This window comes from Anas acuta, chromosome Z (genome assembly GCF_963932015.1).
Source record: "Anas acuta chromosome Z, bAnaAcu1.1, whole genome shotgun sequence".
NCBI lineage: Eukaryota > Metazoa > Chordata > Aves > Anseriformes > Anatidae > Anas > Anas acuta.
The window spans coordinates 5,692,566-5,710,755 of NC_089017.1; the positions used below are offsets into that span (position 1 = coordinate 5,692,566).

Here is an 18,190-nt window from a genome sequence, read left to right on the forward strand (position 1 = left end):
TTTATCTGCTTTGCAGCGGCACGAGCAGATTTCCCACGTGCTTGCTATACCAACACGGCTGGGTTCTGGTCTGCGTGTGGGACCTCAGCCAGGAGAAATGCGTTCTTCGCCACTTGTGTAAGTGCTTACCTCTGTTACGGGCCCTACTTTGGGTAGGGTGTGATCCTGTGCAATCGGCTGCTGTGCAGAAACACGGGGATGAGATCCTACAAGCGTAGCTCTGCTGGCCCAGAGCCACCCCAGCCAACCACAGGGCTCTCCGTGCCAGGTTAATCGTATTATTTTTGTTAGGAGCTGGGTCTGGCACAGCTACTGCTCAAATACAGCACAAAGAGTTCTTTATAGAGGCCTTGGAACAAAGGCTCGTGAGACATGACAGAAATCAGGAGAAATGATCATCTGGGAAAAAAGCCTCTGGTCCCTTTTCAGCTCGAGGACAACTGGCAGGTGAGCTGCAGAGCCGAACCAGTCAGATATTATCCATGCTGAATGCTGTTTCCTATTAGGTTCCAAGCTAAATGTCCTTTACAGAGAAGGTTTTAATGGAAAATATCTGAAACTGGATGGTAGAGCCTTACTGTGTATAGCAGGTTATTGTTAAAACAACATTAATGTTGGAAAATGGCCTGGACCGGTTAATTTTCATGCTATGGGGCAAGCTGACTTTCCTGCCTCTTCGGGAAAGCAGCGGTGGTGTGGGCTGTGCAGGCACAGCACGTATCCCCGTGTTGACTGTGAGACATTAAATCAACCACTCGGACTGAGGGCATAACTGGAAGCACAGCTCTGTCCACGTGGCAGTTCGTCTGTCCCTGGGTGCACGGTGGCACGCACGGAGGGCTCCATCCTCCTCCCATTGCCCAGACCATGCCTTGGTCTAAGTGCACACCTGGAGAATCCACACAGAGAAACAACATTTAGTCACGTTTCCTCCCAGTAGGAGTCACAGCATGACACCCGGTGGGGAGAGATTATGTATTAGGCAAGACCCAGCAGGGCAGGGATGGGAGCGCAGCTGCGGTTTGTGCTGGAGATTTGGAAACGCTCCCAAGTGTCCAGTTTTGGTGTCACCTTTGTGAACTGGACACGGCAGTTCAATGTGGATGGTGTGTGTGAGGGAAATACAAACTCTCAAAATATCGTGTATGGCCACGGGCTGGTGACAGCAAGCGAAGTCCCCCACTTAAATCAGGGTGGGCACAAACAGTCCCCTGCACCACAGCTGCCTGCTCCTGCTGCAGGGGGGCTGCAGGTGGGGCTGGGACAGGAGGAGGCTGCTGCTCTGGCTTGTCTTTGGTGCTGCAAAGAAAACCAAAGCCTTTTCTTAGTGTATTTCCCTCCCTGGATATGGTTCAGAGAAGTTCAGCGTGGGGCCTGTCCTGAGAAACATCGCAGGTGCCACGGCTGACAGCGTCCAGAGGCAGCGGAGAGGGAAATGGAGCGGTACAGGGAAAACAGCTCCCTTCTTTCCTTTGAAGTGATGCAGTGCTAAAGCCAGCCCTCCTGGAAAGCGAAGTGACTCTCTGGGTTGTGAATTCACACGCGCCGAGGCTCCTTCAGAAATCATTTCCAACTTCTGTTAGCGGAGAGTTGCAGGAGATCAAAGCCTTAGGTAAGTAGGGCACCTATTAAGTCGAGCCTTTATCTTTTATTGAGAGGAGATGGGAGAGAGCAGGAAGCTTGATTTTGCAAAGCTAAACCAAAGGTTTATTTTGGTAGCTAGGGGCTATCACAGGAGTCTTCACAGTGGCTTTGAATTTGCATCTTTCAACAGTGTCCCCAGCGTGCAAGGAACATACTCAGGAACACCAAAAACCTGTAGGGAAATGAGGAAACAATGCTAACAAAACATTCTTTTTTATTTTTTTTTAAACTCATTCTCCTGTGTATTTAAACTGCCCTTGGGTGTGTCATTGTTAAAATTATTCCTCCTTTTCTTATTTGTCAGATGCCTCTTTTTTAAAAACCTAAATATTGTTGCTGAGAACAGAGGCTTTCAGGTATGTTTGTGACATTGGCTTAATGCGGTGTCCCCAGAGAAGAGGAAAAACAATTCAGCTGCTCAGAAAAACACAGGAATGTGTGAAAAATCCTAGAAAAACATAATTCCTGCTTAATTTGCCCTCCCCAAACCTCTTCCAGAATCTCAGCAGCCTCAGTACAAAGGCCCCTGTAGTTTCACTGGCAGTAACCAAGAAACTCGCAGCATCCAGTAGGTTTATGGAAGTCCTTTGCCCAAATTTCTCCTCTGCTAGCATGGATGTCGCTGTATGTGAGCCTTTTCTCATCAGCAAAACCCCTTCAAGGTGGAGCTGACCCCTTGAGAGTGAGGGAATAGGCTCTGTGCACCTCTTACCCTGCCTGTGCAGCCTCCGTGCTCTCACATTCCTACATCCCCAGCATTACGCCAGAGCTGCACATTTTGGGAGATAAGAATTCTCATCACTTATGCACTATGCTGCTTTTAATTAACCCTATTGTAATTAATGTGATATTCGAGTATTTTTTAACAATTTAAAGCTCTAATTCAGGATGGGCAATGCTAGACAGAAGTCAGCGATCACATGTAATAATGCTTTAAATGTTTCCAGTCGTGGTAGTGCCCATTTATTAAACTTTAATGCACATTTCGTGGTCTTTTACTTGCTTGCACAAAGCTAGGTGCTTGGGGTGAAAGTCCAATTTACTATACTGTTGTAAGCTCAAAGTCCAGCAACGTTTTAGTGATGTTAAGTATCGATCGTGTTAATGATGGCAATTTCAGTCACAGGAAAAGTGAAGGTGAACCTGATCATAAAGCTTGCACAAGCCTTGGCACACCTCTAACGACATGACCTGAGGTTCAACCCTATTGAGAACAGGGCTTTTTTTTTTTTTTTTTTTTTTTTTTTTTTCTGTTACTATTCCTTAGCTGATACTTTATAAAGACATCTCTCTTGCCTTTTAATGTTCTTTTCTTGTAACGTTCTCTACTTTTACTGCTAATAGGATAGTTCAGAGCACTGGAAGGTTTCTCTCTGAGTCCTTAGCCATGATTGAAACTTCCAATTTCTCCAGAAGGCTCAGGAATTATCACTTTGAAGGTCTCGTCATTAGTATTCTAACAAACTGCTGGGAAACTGAGATTTTTCGCAGCAGCCAAAGGGAAGTAGGCGCATAAATCTTCCTGAAATTCACTGGAAGGTGACAACCACACTATTGCAAAAGTGAAAATGGAAACTATGGTCAGAAGCTCTCACGACAGCAGTGGGCTGTAATGATTACATGGACGTGTGCTTCTTTTAGACTCAGATTGTGACACTTTCTTTAATTGCATGTCTTATTCTCATTTTTGATCGTGGTGCAAGCACCAGGGAGTCTGTTTGTGCAACAAACATCTGACACATGCCTTAGAACAAATCAAGCTGGAATTAACAATGCCGGAGAGGCCTGCCTGAATCCTAATCAGGAACAATAGCTGCATTTCTACAGAGCTCTCCCTCCCTGGGGTCTTGTGCTACTCCTTCATATGTTTTGGAGTGAAGGGCTGTTTATAGCCTCATTAGAGAGTGTTTAGCATTAAATGTCAGGAAGCATCTGCTGGCACATTTCTTTGTAGGAGACTTTTAAATTCTGCGAGTGAGTTTGGGTAGCTGTCTTGAATATACATGGGAGCTCCCTCCAGAGACTTGGATCATGTCTTTGAAGACAAGTTAAAGCTGCCTTGTTGCAAATACACTTCACAAAACTGGGTTCTCAGTAAACAGTCAAGCTGAATATTCAACAGCAAAAGTTCCCATCTTCCCTCATTTCTGTAACATCCACCCTCTGGCCCATATCTTAGGCACCCATGGGTGACTTTTTAGCTGATATTATTGCCGTGTGGCTTCACATGTGGCCTTTGCATGCTTCCAAGAGACACAGGCTGCAGTCGCAAAACTGGCTGAGAAGTTGACCTCACCTAGACCCTTGTATCACAGTTCACTATCCCAGGGCTTGTGCCAACACAAGTCTTTGTGCGACCAAGTTTTGAACTCAGCTGCTGAAAAGCTCTGTTGTCACAGTGTGTATTGTGCTGACATTGTCTTAATGCCTGCGGCAGGGAGGCAGATAAGGAAAGCAACCTGATTGAAAATGCAAACATGCACTTTTTTTTTTTTTTTCTCTAAATCAGCTCCCAGTCTGAGGATGGGGAGCTTTTGGAGGTGGTTTTCACGTCAAAGGCAATGTCTCATGAAACTGCGCTAGTGGTTTGTGGCATAACCACATTGTAAGCAGGGAGATTTGTACCCAACAGCTCTGAACTAAGGCGTCCTTAACTCAGTGCCCATTTCTCTTCACATACAACTGGTACATGTTCTTAGACATTCAGTTATGTATTACTGACAAACTGCATTGTCTTTGTGGCCTGCATGTCAGGCCCTAGAGAATGAAGTAGGGCTGGCCCTTGTCCAAAATGTTGGGTGAAATCACACAGCCGATGGATGCGTCTGTGTTTTAGGACCAGCCATCAGTTAGAGTGGTTTTGTCCTTCTTGCTTGGATCTGCAGGAGCACCAAACCTCATTTTCTTCTGCTTCATCCAGCAGTGCTATGCTGAACTTTCTCATTCCGGGAAGGTTGGTGCCCCCGCTGCTGGAAACGCCGTGAGAAATCGCTAGAGGTCTGTCCTTTGCCACATCCCTTTCCCAGCACACTACAGCCATAGGAGGAAGCCACAACACAGCAAGAGGCTTCTAAAGCAGAACTTCAGCATGGAGAAACACTGTCAGTAGGTCTCTACAAACAGACTGTGTTCGCAAAGGACGAGGGAGCTGGGTTAGTAATCTCACCTATGGTCTAGAACCTGGAGACAGGCGGAAGATGGGGAGCGCTCCCTGTGATGTTGTATTTTGTGAAGGGAAAAAAAAAAAACAACTTTTGGAAGCATTCCTCTGCAAGAAAGCTTTGGGGAAGAGTGAGGGAGGTTAAGGGAAGAGCAAATTGTGTATGCACTTCTTGCAAAATGATTTTCCATTAGGCAGCAGCACGTCTTTCTTTCCCCCTGAAATATTGCATCATTCTTAAACAGTAGCTCTTAAACTCCAAACAAAAGGAGTTCTCATGCAGTGAAAGCTTTAATCTCAAGCTGTACTTTTAGTTCTAAATTATTAGCCATTGTTAATTTGAAGTTATTTTTACTTTAGTGACCAAAACAGCACAGACAGGAAAGAATTGTAATTTTGCGTATCCTCCAACACCGATTGCGAACACTGTGTAAAAGCCTTCCTACCAGCATGCAGACTCAGAGCCACACTGCTTGTGGCAAAATGCTAGCAGGAGAGAATGGCATGTTAATATTGATATTAACTGAATCCTGCAGTGTTGAGGCATCTCTCTCTCTCTCTCTCTCCCTCTCTCTTTTTTTTTTTTTTTTTTTCCTTTAGAAGCCATTTTTGTGTTTTAAAAATAGTGTGATGTACCAGTGCTAGAACCTGAAAGTGAGCAGAAAAAAACTTATTCCTTTCTACCTCCCAGAGAAGGTGAAGAGTCCCTTTTTTAAAAAATTTAAAAGGTTAAAAAGGTTTTTACCAGGAGTTTGGGATATCATGCTCTTTTTTGGGGATATTATGCTCTTTTTACCTCTGAGAGGATTAACACTTCTCATGCACTGAGATGTCATGGATGTGTTTCTAAACGCCTCATAGTCCTTGATGCCTCCTACTTGATCTCTTGAGGAAGTAAAGAATTATTATTCCCTTTTATGAATAAGAAAATAGAAGTTCAAGCAGTAACAAGTGACTTGCCCAGAATCTGTCACAGGTGCGAGGATGGATTTGAGCCTCATTTCATTGTTTGCTCAGTTTGCTATCCTTCCTTCTTTCAATGCTTGCATGAACCTGTTAGTCATAACCATGGCCCATTATCTGCTGGGAGAATGTTAAATAAAGCAGTAAGCTTTCACTGCCATGTTTGTAATCCTATCTGCTGCACTGAAAACCAAAGAATTTAGCTTGAAAAAAGCTACAAAGAGTAGTGGTACAGACAAGTCTCTTCATTAGCAGGGAACAAAGCACGTATAAAAAAATCCCAGCGTAACAGACAAGATGGTTAAGGAGATACAAAGTACCTTTTAAAAAAGCTATCTATGTCAATAATTTAGTGTGTTGCAAGGTACATCGACAATTATTATTATTATTTTTAATTTATTTAAACCTGACACTAATTCTGAATTTTTCAGACAGAAAATGTCATCGACCTTAAAAGTGGGTAGAAAAACAGCCTACAGGAGCAAATCAAAGCTTGTGAGTTAGCACTGGGGGGGGTTGTATTGCAGGAAATTGCAGGAAAATCTGCAGTGCTGGTGCGGTTTGATAAATGTCACTTAGATTTTTTTTAATTTTTTTTTTTTTTTTTAAATCTCAAATGCCCATATTATGCCCTATCCCATTTGTGTTTAAGTGATTTTTTTTTTTTTTTAGTTTAACTCTGTCTCTTCTATACTTCAGAATTGTTTTTGTTGCCTTTTTTTTTTTTTTTTAAGAATAAATAGGGCACTGAAGTAAATAATTGTGTGTCAGAAGTTGAACCTTTGTGTTTCGTTAGCATAAGCATGGCAGCTAGAAGCCTGCATCAGGATCCTGTCATACTTGGAGCCATAAACCCCCCAAATAATTGATTATGCCACTGAAGTTGCATACATTTTGTAAGTCCTTATGGGAGGTAGTGAAACATCTAGCCTTTGAGAAAAAACGTGTTTTATGTTTGAAATACTCAACCTGTGAAAAGAAAATAAGTCTGCTGGCTGCAGAAAAGTTGAGCACAACGTCTTGTTTGCATGTCTGGCTACTGCTTTGGCTGCAGCAATGGGCACAAGCAGGGTTTTATGGTCCCATTACTCTCGGATGAAATACAGAGTCCTGCCTATGGTATAAACCTTTTTTAATACCTGATGTCATACCCAAGTCCAAGGATCAATTGCTTTTTATTTACTCAGTGCAACGCAGTGCCATGTTCCACCCACGGCTTCGGGAACTTTGCCTTTTCTCTTGCAGCCGTTCCCGAGCACACGAAGCACACCGAGACATCCTGTAACTCCTGGATCACATTCAGCCTGTCCCTGCGCGGGTTTACCTCCAGATCCTGGAAAGCGTGGTGCTCCCTAGCGAGCTTCGCAGCTCCGCTGGAGAGAAGCCTGGCATGCTCTGCTGAATAATCCTCTAGGGATTTTTGCGTGGTGCTGAAAACAATCCTTCTGTCTGCCTTGGCAAACAGCTACAGATAGAAAAGACGACACAGAACAGCCAGGTAGGCCAATTTCTTGTTCTGGAAGAGAAGTAAAGCCTTGAATAGGTGTCTGCATTTCAGGTATTTTTGCTGTGTGTTTGTTTTTGTTTTTTTTTTCTTCTTTTGCATACTGGATTTTTCTGTGTCTGTAAATGCTGGTTCTGGAGGAGAACAGGTCGTGCGTCTAAGTTTTCTTTATGTAGTGCCAGTTTTACAGGGTGAACGACACACAAAAGTAGAAGGATCTGGGGCCACTGAAGTGAGGTTTTAAGAAAGCTTTCCAACAATGGAGGGAAAGTGCACGTTCATTTTGCTGGCTTTGGATCTAGGCCCCTCTTCTGCCTCCCTGAAGGGAGATCCAGACCTCTTCTCTGTGTGCCCACACCTAAAATGTGCTCGGTGTTGTCCTTGCTGATGGCAACTGCATTCTAGTTTAACAGCGAAGGCATGAAAAATGGGAACATCTTGCCTCCATCAGGAAAGGTTTTGCATCATAACTGGCTCCAGAGAAGACGTGCTCTAGCTCATACTGGGAGATGAGTCAATTAATGAGTGTTGTTTGCTGGCCTGTTGTGCAGTAAGTGATAAATGGTCTCCTGCCTTTAAAACTGGAGGGTGTAAGCCTAGAAGGCCAACTGGTGGACGCCCAAAGACTATGAATGTGAAGAACTGGTTAGATGAAACACATCCAAAGTTTCTTCTGAACTACAGAGAAAAATGGCCACTTCTCCCTCAGAATCCTGTCTTACCTGACATAGGATATCTTCTGCCTTTCCCTCATATCTAACGATATCTACCTGGTTTGACTTTTAGCCCAGCAGTAAGACACTCTAGCCATGTATTTTCACCACACAGCATTGCTTGTCTCTCTTTCTGCTTGTGAATACATGACAATTTGGATATCCTGACATGTAAAAGTCCAACAGAAGCCTGCATGAGATTTGCTAAAGGAGTTCGCAAGGTAGAGGACTCTTTATGCTAAAATTAGCTTGCTGCACTAACCTTTGTGTAAATCTCTGCAAATTATAATGTATTTCAAAAACAGAATTAAAAGGAAAGGTTAAGGCCATACTATCAGTGTGTCATGGTTTTACCCGTCCGGCAGCTAAACACCACGCAGCCGTTCGCTCACCCTCCCCCCTCCCTCTCTGGGACGGGGGAGAGAAATGGAAAGTGAAGCCCGTGAGTTGAGATAAAGACAGTTTAATAAGACAGGAAAATAATAATAATAATAATAATAATACAATGGTGATAATAGTACTACTACTAATAATATGTACAAACAAGTGATGCACAATGCAATTGCTCACCACTCGCTGACCGATGTCCAGCCTAACCCCGAGCAGTCCGGCCCCCTCCCCCCGGCTAGCCACCCCTATATATTGTTCAGCATGACCCCAGATGGGATGGAATACCCCTTGGGCTAGTTTGGGTCACCTGTCCTGGGTCTGTCCCCTCCCAGCTCTTACTGCACCCCCAGCCTGCCCGTTGGCAGGACAGAGCAAAAGGCTGAGATGTCCTTGGCTTGGTGTAAGCACTGCTCTGCAACAATTAAAGCATCGGGGTGTTATCAGCACTCTTCTCATCCTAAGCCAAAACACAGCATTCCACCAGCTACTAGGAAGAAAATTAATTCTGTTCTAACTGAAACCAGGACACAGTGGTAGAGGCACTCTTTATACCTTAGTTACTAAGCTGCAAACCATCAGAGCGAAATATCCTGTGGTTCACGTTTCAGGCGAAGCTGTTCGCTTCCTTTTGAGTGAATGCCCTGTTTTTCTTAGTGATAAAAGCTCTCTGTGGCTCTCTCTTTAGCCAAATGTGTGACTTGCCGCACTTTAGCTTTGGTTCTAGTTGTTAGGATGTTCACAACCTACGCGCGTTTTAGCATTACTGAAAGTCACTGTTCTGGGCTTAAGCAAAAAAGTTACTGAAAGGAAAGGTGATGGTGAAAAGCCACCTGAGTCCCTAGGACTTGTTACCGTCTTAAGGCTGGAAAGCTCAAAGAGGTGAGTTCTGCTCTACTGTCTGTAGCTACTGGGTGGATGTATTTAACTATATTTTTAGACATGAAAATGAATTTTCCATCTCAAAAGTTGAATTGTGCAGTTTTCCAGTGTTTCTAAAGCCGTGTCCCAAGCAGGATCATTGTTAGGAGGAAATGCAAGGAGATCATGGTCTTTGCTTTTCCTCGTATGGTGAACAGCAGTGCGAGTCTTCCACCAAGGCTGGGAAACACAACGGTGAATCCAAGGTCAGGACTGGGCACATGCCCCATGGACAAGGCCAATAACTACAACCTGTAGATGAACAAGGCTCCTTTTCACTTTCCCTGACACAACCCAGGGGCCTCTGTGCCCTGCTCCCATCCGTAGGTAATTCAGCGTTATGCTTTCATCCATTGCTTCCTTCCTGCTCCATTGTTCGTTATCCTGAGTTTACTGGGACTGGGAGCTACTACAGGTTGTGGTTTCAGTGACCACCTGGATTACCCACTAGTTAAACATCGAGACCTTCACTTTCTTTTCCCTGCCTTTTGATAAGAGTTGTTATTTTGTGCAATTTATACTGCTGTTGTTGCAAGGAATGTTGCCAACACTTTCTCCACTGGCCATTTCACCTCTTGAACAAATAAGATTTAGTTTACTTTTCCATCTTAAATCTGTACTGGTGGCTTTATAACAGTACAAAAGATACAGATACAGCCATGAGGGGAGTGAGAACAATGATTTTGCTTAACTAATGGTTTGTTTCAACAGACTGCTGTGTTGCATCCTGATTAGGATTGCTCTCCCTGCTGTTATCTTCTAGACCCTTCTGTCAGTGGTGCGGTGCCCTTGTGGACGTGGAGGCACTCTCTGTTTCTGAGTGTTTCACCCCAAAGTCTCCAGCCCCCCACCAGGGTGGGATGGCTGACGTGCTTCCTACTTCCCACATCTCCTGAAGGCTTCTCCCCCATAACAAAATCATCCAGACAGGAGTGCAGCTCCTCATGAGTAGTTGTAACTTCTAGAAACTGTCATACAGACAGAAATTGATGATGATTTATGTTTATCTGCAAGGCTGTAAGCCATGGCTACCCTGATTAACACCTTAAGTTGTATCCTCTTACTTTTGCTAGCTTGCCTTCACAGCTCTCTTTGCTTAGTCCTGAAGTGGTTGGGAAGTTGGACTTGGCCTTTTTAGGTCCCTTCCAACTATCCTATCCTATCCTATCCTATCCTATCCTATCCTATCCTATCCTATCCTATCCTATCCTATCCTATCCTATCCTATCCTATCCTATCCTATCCTATCCTATCCTATCCTATCCTACCCTACCCTACCCTACCCTACCCTACCCTACCCTACCCTACCCTATCCTATCCTATCCTATCCTATCCTATCCTATCCTATCCTATCCTATCCTATCCTATCCTATCCTATCCTATCCTATCCTACCCTATCCTATTTGACTCAACTCTCCCCTCCCTAAATGCCTTTTTTTTTCCCCTTCAAACGCTTGTAAGAGGCCCTAGGGACTCCCCTCCTTGTTTCAGTAACAAACAGAAGACTAGAAACAAGAATCAAAGATGGACAAACCTGATCGTAGTTGTAGGACACCTGTAAGATGAGCTGCAGACTGACGCCAGCCTCCAAGAAACCATTCATTCAAATCCTTCCACCACTAATGAATGGTAAATGCTGGAAGCAGCCTGTGGATTCTGAAATGCAGCAGCAGCAACCACAACTATCAAGGGGTCAGTAGACACCACACAGATCCAGTGCAGAATATCTTTCTTCTGTGCCTGCTTTCCAGCCTTTGAATGCTGAGGTCTGTCGTGGATCAGTTCTGAGCAACAGATGCATTGTGTAAATACTTTAGACATAAAACTTCTGAAACTATATATAATATATAATTGGGATCAATCCTACAACACCATTCCAGACGTTGATTAATGAAGCGATACACAGAATACTCCTTGGTCTATTTAAATTTCATGCCTCCCTGGCATGGTTGCCTCACATCACACACATTTTTGGCAGTCTCAAGGTATAGACATCCTACCCACTCCTTTGCCACAGAACAGAGAGGTTTCCCAGCTACAGCTGGCGGCCAGACACTACTTTTGACTCTGTCTGTTTGCCAGAGATCATCATTCTTTGGAACCTTTCTGGTTAGCCCTTGCTGTAAAGCTGTGCTACAAGAGGGCTGGGCAGGCTAATGTGTATTGCTTCTTTTTTGGTTTACCAAGTTTCTTTTTTTTTTTTTTTTTCCTAGAGTAGTGTAACTCTTTTCCCAGATATGATCCAAAAATTTGTTTGGGAAACTGCCTTTGTCTGGCCTCCCAGTGTTTTATGCTACATTTCCTCCCATGGCCAAAATAGCAGACTGACTGTAGGAGAAAATTTATGTCATTGCCTTTTTGGCCAGACACTCCCTGATCAGCAGATGACATCCAAAGAAACACTCAGACCTTTGTCTGAGCTATTTGCATCTCTGTACCACTCTCTCCTCCAAAACTAATCCAATCTTGCTATTTCTAAGAGAAATTACAACCCACACTTACCCACACAGGGCATTAATTCTGTTCTGATTACACCATTGTTGCAAAGGTCTTTAGGGATTACATGTGTTTTCTAGCACTTTGCTTCATGCCAGGGAACTTGTCCAGATATCACCAGTCCTTAGAAGATGCTTCTTCATTCAAGCCTTGCAATAGCAGCTGCTGAACCAGCCTCAGCAGTGTGCCAGGGGTACCAGTACCCTTACCTGGAGCTGGGCAATAGCCAGGGAATCATGGAGCTCAGCCCTTGGGATCTGCCATGTCCTGCATGGATGAGGAGTGCTTTGTTGCTTGCCGGAAATCAAGGCTGTGAGGAAGTTAAAAAACAACAACAAAAAAAAAACCTCTGAATTGGAAATAATGGAGCATGGCACAAAAGAGGCTAAAATAACAAAACACACCCTGAAGATTGTGCATAGGAGTACTACTTCTCATCAGCTGCACTGAGCTAAACACAGCTTTCACCTCTTTTATTTTGAGTTGGGATGTCCTGTTGAGGTAATCTGAAGATTATCCCTCTCCTTGGGGAGAGGAGGCACAGAGCAAAGGCTGAGCTTTTCTTTCTGTGGCACACCAAGCCAGAGGACTGTGTGTTTTATTTTTATTTTTTTTATTTGTGTGTGTGTGTGTGTGTTTTGTTTTGGGCTTGTTTTTATTGTTGTTTATTTCTATGTTAAGAAAACTCCTTTTATTTCCCCTGACTACACATTCATTACTGCTGATACCTTACTTAATTCCCTTTCGTCTCTCTGAGTCTTTGATTAAGTTTTCTGCTGTGTGCCTTCATTAGCACATTCTTAGCTCCAGGCTGCGTGTCGTTTGCCTTCCAGAGATATACTGGCACAGCCTTGATCACTATCAGAAACAGCAAATGCCCCTCTTCTTATGGGGTCCACAACTAGTTTTATTCTGTGAGCACTATGTGAAAACCAAACGTGGAGTGAAAAATCGTAACCCTGGGAATAGGGGGTTTAATTTAAATACCTGCCTCTCTTAATAATAAATACCTCTCTTAAATACCTCCCTTCTCCATATACCCCCTTTAATATAAAGGTCTTCTGTCATGCTGCATCACACCCCAACAGGAGCAATGGACACAACCAACCTTAAGCAAGAGCTGTAACCCCAGCACCTGTGGGTGTGCACTCTAGTCCCTGATTTTTTTTCGCTGTGTTGACCCCATCCAGGATTTTGTAAATTGCTGCAGAGTTTTGGGGAGAATAACTTAACTCTGCAATCACACCCTGAAGGCCCTGCGCACCCACCAGATCATTCCTCTCTTTCATATGGCTGCAGAGGGATTTGTGTGCATAACTTCCATTCAAGTTAGCGGGAATTCGCTGCTTAAACACAGAGGTGAGAATAATGCAGGCCTTTGTTCTCAGCCGTCCGAGTGCTGAGGAACATGTGTTTCTATTAAACACCTGGAGAGCACAGAAGGGAACAATATAACATGAAACAAGCTGCACCGAATAAAAGCAAAGGCTGCCGGTGCCAGGCCCTGGCATGCCTGTGCTGTGGCCATGCTGGCACAGCCGTGGTTGTGCGCTGCTTATTTACTGCAAAGGTGGTGCTGCTTTTGAAGATCAAGCTGTTGATAAAAATACCATGCAGTTTCTTTGGGGAAATCTCCAGGGAAATCAATATGGTCAGTTATTTATTTATTTATTTCTATTTATGCCAGGGTAATAAATGAGAGCAGCCATTTTAGATCTTTGGGTAATTAGCTAAAATTTGATGTTTCAGAGGGGAGCCAATTCTTGTTTAATAAGTTTTTTGTTTGTTTGTTTTTCTGATTCTGTCCTGACCACAAGGGAGAGGTTTCCTTGTTCTTCTCAGAACTCACAGAACTTGAGATAGGACAGGACGAGAAGTCACTCGGTCTCAGTTTTTAGTGCTAGCATAACAAAGATGTAATGTAGAAAATAATAATATAAAATATATAAAAGATCGTTGATGCTAGGGAGAATTTCATGCCAGGCAGCAGGTTGCCTCAGTGTTGTTCTTGGCAGGATGTGTGTGATTGTAACCTGGAAAAGAGACAGTACAGCTGTACGTACACATGGCACATTTAATTGGGAACTATTGATAGAGCTTATGAACATAATGAATGCGACATGGTATTTAAAGGAATCCTCCTGCACTGCCACCTGAGTTTTCCATGTGAAGGATGACTGAGTGTCAGAACAATGCATAAAGCTGACCTTGAGGGGTTAAGCAAATACTCCCAGGCCCCTGGGTGATGCTGCAGGGCATGCAGGAGCTATCTGTCCCCTGAGGATCCTGTAACCTCCCATCTCCTTCACGCACACTTAGTACAGAAACCCAGTGGCAATGGGGAATGGAGCTGCACTGCAGCATGGAACAGCCTGAGCAGAGTGGTGGATGCTGCCTCTCAGTGTCCCCTGTGATTACAGGCTGGAAAAAAAAATGCAGAGCCACTGCAGCCCTTGCCTCCCTCCTGTGATTTCTCTAAGCACATTAGGCACTGGTGCTTGCTGTCCCATTGCAACAGAGGTTATATAGACAGTACCTGGGGCCATGCTCAAGGAGGGACAGAGTATCTCTGGGAGACCCGAGGAGATGAAGTGTTGCACAGCCATTATATAGCCCTTGGGGTCATGTCACACCGTGCCAAAAGTGCTGTTTCTCCCCAGAGCGCAGCCCATTTTTTTCCCCTAAGCAGAGCTCATGGGAAGACTCCAAAATACCCAGGCCTTTTGCTCGCCCTGCATGGGTTGGATTCCCTCTGTGTGATCAAGCACAGGGTCCCACCAGGGGGTATCCTAATTCCTCAGTGGTATGAGCTGTGTTTTTTGTTTTTTTTTTTTTGATGTGTCTGAGGACCGTGCATGTGACAGTCTTTGAAGTGCCACCAGATAGAGCATGTGTGTTTGTGGCAGCTACTGCCTTGCAAATAACAGCGGGAGGTCTTGTGTAATACCCGTGTTACAAAGGGCACTTTAATCTGAGGCTCTAACAGGCTGGGCTGTTGCTTTGCCCTCAGCTATTGATTTTTCTATTCACGTAGGCATGATTAGCTTTTAACAAGACCTCCCAATCTCCCCCCTCCTCCCCCTTCCCTCGGGATTCCACTTAGTTCACTGAAGGTGATGAGGAAATACGTGCTAAAAGCAGGGTGGACACATCTGGGGCTGCTGCTAATTAATCCCCGTGCTCTCCCCGTGCAATTGGGCATGTGCTGTGTCACCAGCAAATAGACACATATTTATAGCCCAAGAACACAGTCCCGTGCCAGGTGTATCTCCATCAGGTCCTATTAATTTCAGTGTGCTTCAAATCCCTTAACAGGATCACTGCAGGTGTTTCAGGTCCCTGCAAGACTTCCACCCTTGCAACAGCCCCTTCCCAACCAGGGCAATGAAACTGTTGGCCAGGGGCAGTTTGTAAGTGCAAGATACCAAATCTGGCAGGAACCGGACCTCAGAGATGGGTTGATTTTGGGCCTCATTCCCTGCAGAACTGAATGCAAATTTTATCTCCTCCTCAGTGTAATATGAACAACTGAACCATATAAACACTCTCCGACCAAAAGTTTTTCACCTCTGCTCTGTCTTCTCTGGGCTGTGAAAAGGAAAAAAGAAAGAGACTATTTTAATTTCAGTTTTAAAAAGTCAAGAAGGGATCATGTCAGCTGGTGTTAGTGCCAGGAAGATGAGATCAATAGTCATCAGAGCAAGCTGCTGCTTTCCTTTCATATGCAAGAGGCTCCACCTTTGTGGATTTCCCATGAATTTCCCCAGAGGATCATTTTTTAAAGGCTAAGACTACTGGGACAGGGGTTTGATGGAGAGAGGGAATTTCTATCCACGCACCCTTCTTTCCGTGCTGCAGGTAAGCGGCCCTCCACTGCATCCTGATCAGTACAAGTCACGTTATTCTGCACACACCCACTGAAACTATTTTCTGACCTTTTCCATTGGGCATGTACCTTACAGCACCCAAGTGCTGGAATAATCAGTGGGGTATGGGAATATTGCTGCATGAACCTGCTGTGCTAAGGCCATGCCCTAGCCTTCAGACCCAAGGAGCTGTGTGTATGCATAGGAATCCAGAGCATCCCTTCAAGCAGAGATATGCTGAGTTTCTACCAGTTTATCAGAACATTATCGGTTCTTTGGCAGAGCAGTTAAATGAGTGTGGCATGAGAGACACCAGCAACAGTGGAACAGGTCAAGCTTCACACCTTGCAGTTTGGGCAAGACTGGAGTTACAAGACAGTAAAAAAAAAAAAAAAAAAAAAAAAAAAAAATCTTTCTAACTCAACAGGCATGTTTGAGTCCAGTGTTTTCCAGTTAAGGTCAACTGTTCTCTCAGCTTTGCTTTTTGGTGGAACATAGGATCTGGCCCAGAAGGAGGCATCCCTTAGATGCCAATAAGTCCTCAGTTTTGCACCTTGATTGTAGCTGAAATCCAGCACAGGCTGAATGACTGGAAATATTTCTCCCTGCTGTGGTGCTGAAATAAGTTCTTCATGGCATGAACGTAAATCCATCCTGCTCTATGCCAGCCACCCATGACTAGTGGGTAGCTTGGAAAGTGGAGGACTCAAAGATGAAGACCTATGGTGTGCAGCCGCTTGCTCTCCTTTACTGGAAAGGCAGCAGAATGAACTCCTTCACACACCAGTGATCACAGCAAACTTGCTGCTGCCTTGCTATAGCTGGCCAGCTGAACTTCTGCCCAAACCACACTGACTGCAGTGGGAGCTCAAACACCTGGGGTACGTGTACGTAGGCACTGAAATCCAGACAACTTAGCTTTTCAGGCTGTATCCTTCCGTGATGGGTTCAGAAATTGGCAAAGGAGGAAGTGATGTGGTTGTTGGGAAGATTTTTCCCAGGGACCAAAGTGTAGGGCTAGACAAGAGATGGGTCAGTACAGAGTAACTCCTGTTTTTCTGAGTGCTTCTGCATGTGCTGAGCTTGCCTTACATGAGTTGTCCCACTGAAGCACATGGGGATCATACAGAAGGGGGGAAAAAGTCATTGCCTGTGTGAATGAAATGGATTTCAGTGCCATGAAAAATCACGAAGAACAACACAACCTACCTAATTTTTAGCTATTTTGAAGTCTAAACAACAAGCCTCAAGGCCAGCTGGTTTTATGGTTGAGTCTACCCTCATGTTAAAGGAAGGAGATGAACTTATCTCTAGTAAGGAAGCAATGACTGTGGCCAAAGTCAATGTGGTAACACACTCATATAAAGAGAGCAGCAAAGAAAGTGGTAGTAGTGGAGAACTTAGCTAATGTCTTAAAATGAAGAAAGAAAGATAAAACAAACAAACAAACAACAAAAAAAAAAAACACACAAGTTAAGTTCTGAACCTAAGAAGGAATAAAACTGCAGAACGAAGCAAGAACAAGGGGTTCTCCAAATATATAGGAGAGCCAAATTAATCCAAATCCTTGTTCTTTTGACTGCAGGGAAAAAAAAAAAAAAAAAAAAAAAGATACTTGTGGCTGTTGCTGTTGAAATGGGTTGTGGGTGGTGAGAACGTGAGAAATGGCTAGTGGCGCAGGGGAAATTCCTTTTTGAGTTAGATGATTTTCGATTCAAAATCATCTGTCCTGAGTCTGGAGGAGATCAGTCCTGTACACTGTGTCCCACATTGTCTGTTTATGTAGATCCATTTATTTATTTATTTATTTATTTATTTATTTATTTATTTATTAGGAATTTGAATAAATTAATATTGTCTAAAATAGGTGTAACTTGAAAGAATAACATTGGAGTCAATGCCAGAGTATCTGGCATAACCCCCAGTGCAGAGGGGTACATGCTCATGCTTTTCCTTCAGAAATTGCTAATTCTGCTCCTTGCGCCTTTGCACTCATCCTTCTGTGACCCCTGGAGCACTGCTGGTACAGCATCCTGGGTCTTCCAAAGCTTTTCGTCATGGCAGGACTTCAGAAAATTTCACCTTCCAGAAAATACTTTTTGCCAAACCTTTGCCTCTCAAGTTACTATAATTAATTGGCTGATCGATGCATTCCAGTATCTGCGGGTAGGCTCGAAATTAATTCTAGCATCAATCCATCTAACATCAATCCAGTGGGAAAACACAGTAGATGAAGGAAAAAAAAATGGAGAGGGAAATACAAATAGAAATCTTCCAAGTTAAACTTTCTCTTGCTGTCTGCAGTGAACTGGCATGTTTCTGGCAGACGCTACTGTTGACACATCTTAGGGTGATCGCAGAATAATTACAGTCCACGGGTGTAGGGAAGCAGGAAGATGGATTAACGTCGCCGTTGGCCTGGTTTGGGTCTCTGCAGTAAACCTGGTTGGTTCTGGCATCTAGGGGGGCACTCTCTTGTGAGCGGCCCTATAACTGGGGGAAAAACATTGATGTTTTTCATGCTGGGAGGGGAACA

The 18,190-nt window shown here is 44.1% G+C and overlaps 1 protein-coding gene across 1 annotated transcript in view; it reads left to right on the forward strand.

The window, feature by feature from the left end:
• The first annotated feature begins 7,000 nt into the window (after positions 1-7,000).
• LOC137848549 (phospholipid-transporting ATPase ID-like) overlaps positions 7,001-18,190 on the forward strand; it is a 79,582-nt gene continuing 68,392 nt past the window's right edge. The window contains exon 1 of the mRNA XM_068667741.1: positions 7,001-7,265. The gene's annotated coding sequence lies outside the window, so the exon portion shown is untranslated. The remainder of the gene's footprint in view (positions 7,266-18,190) is intronic.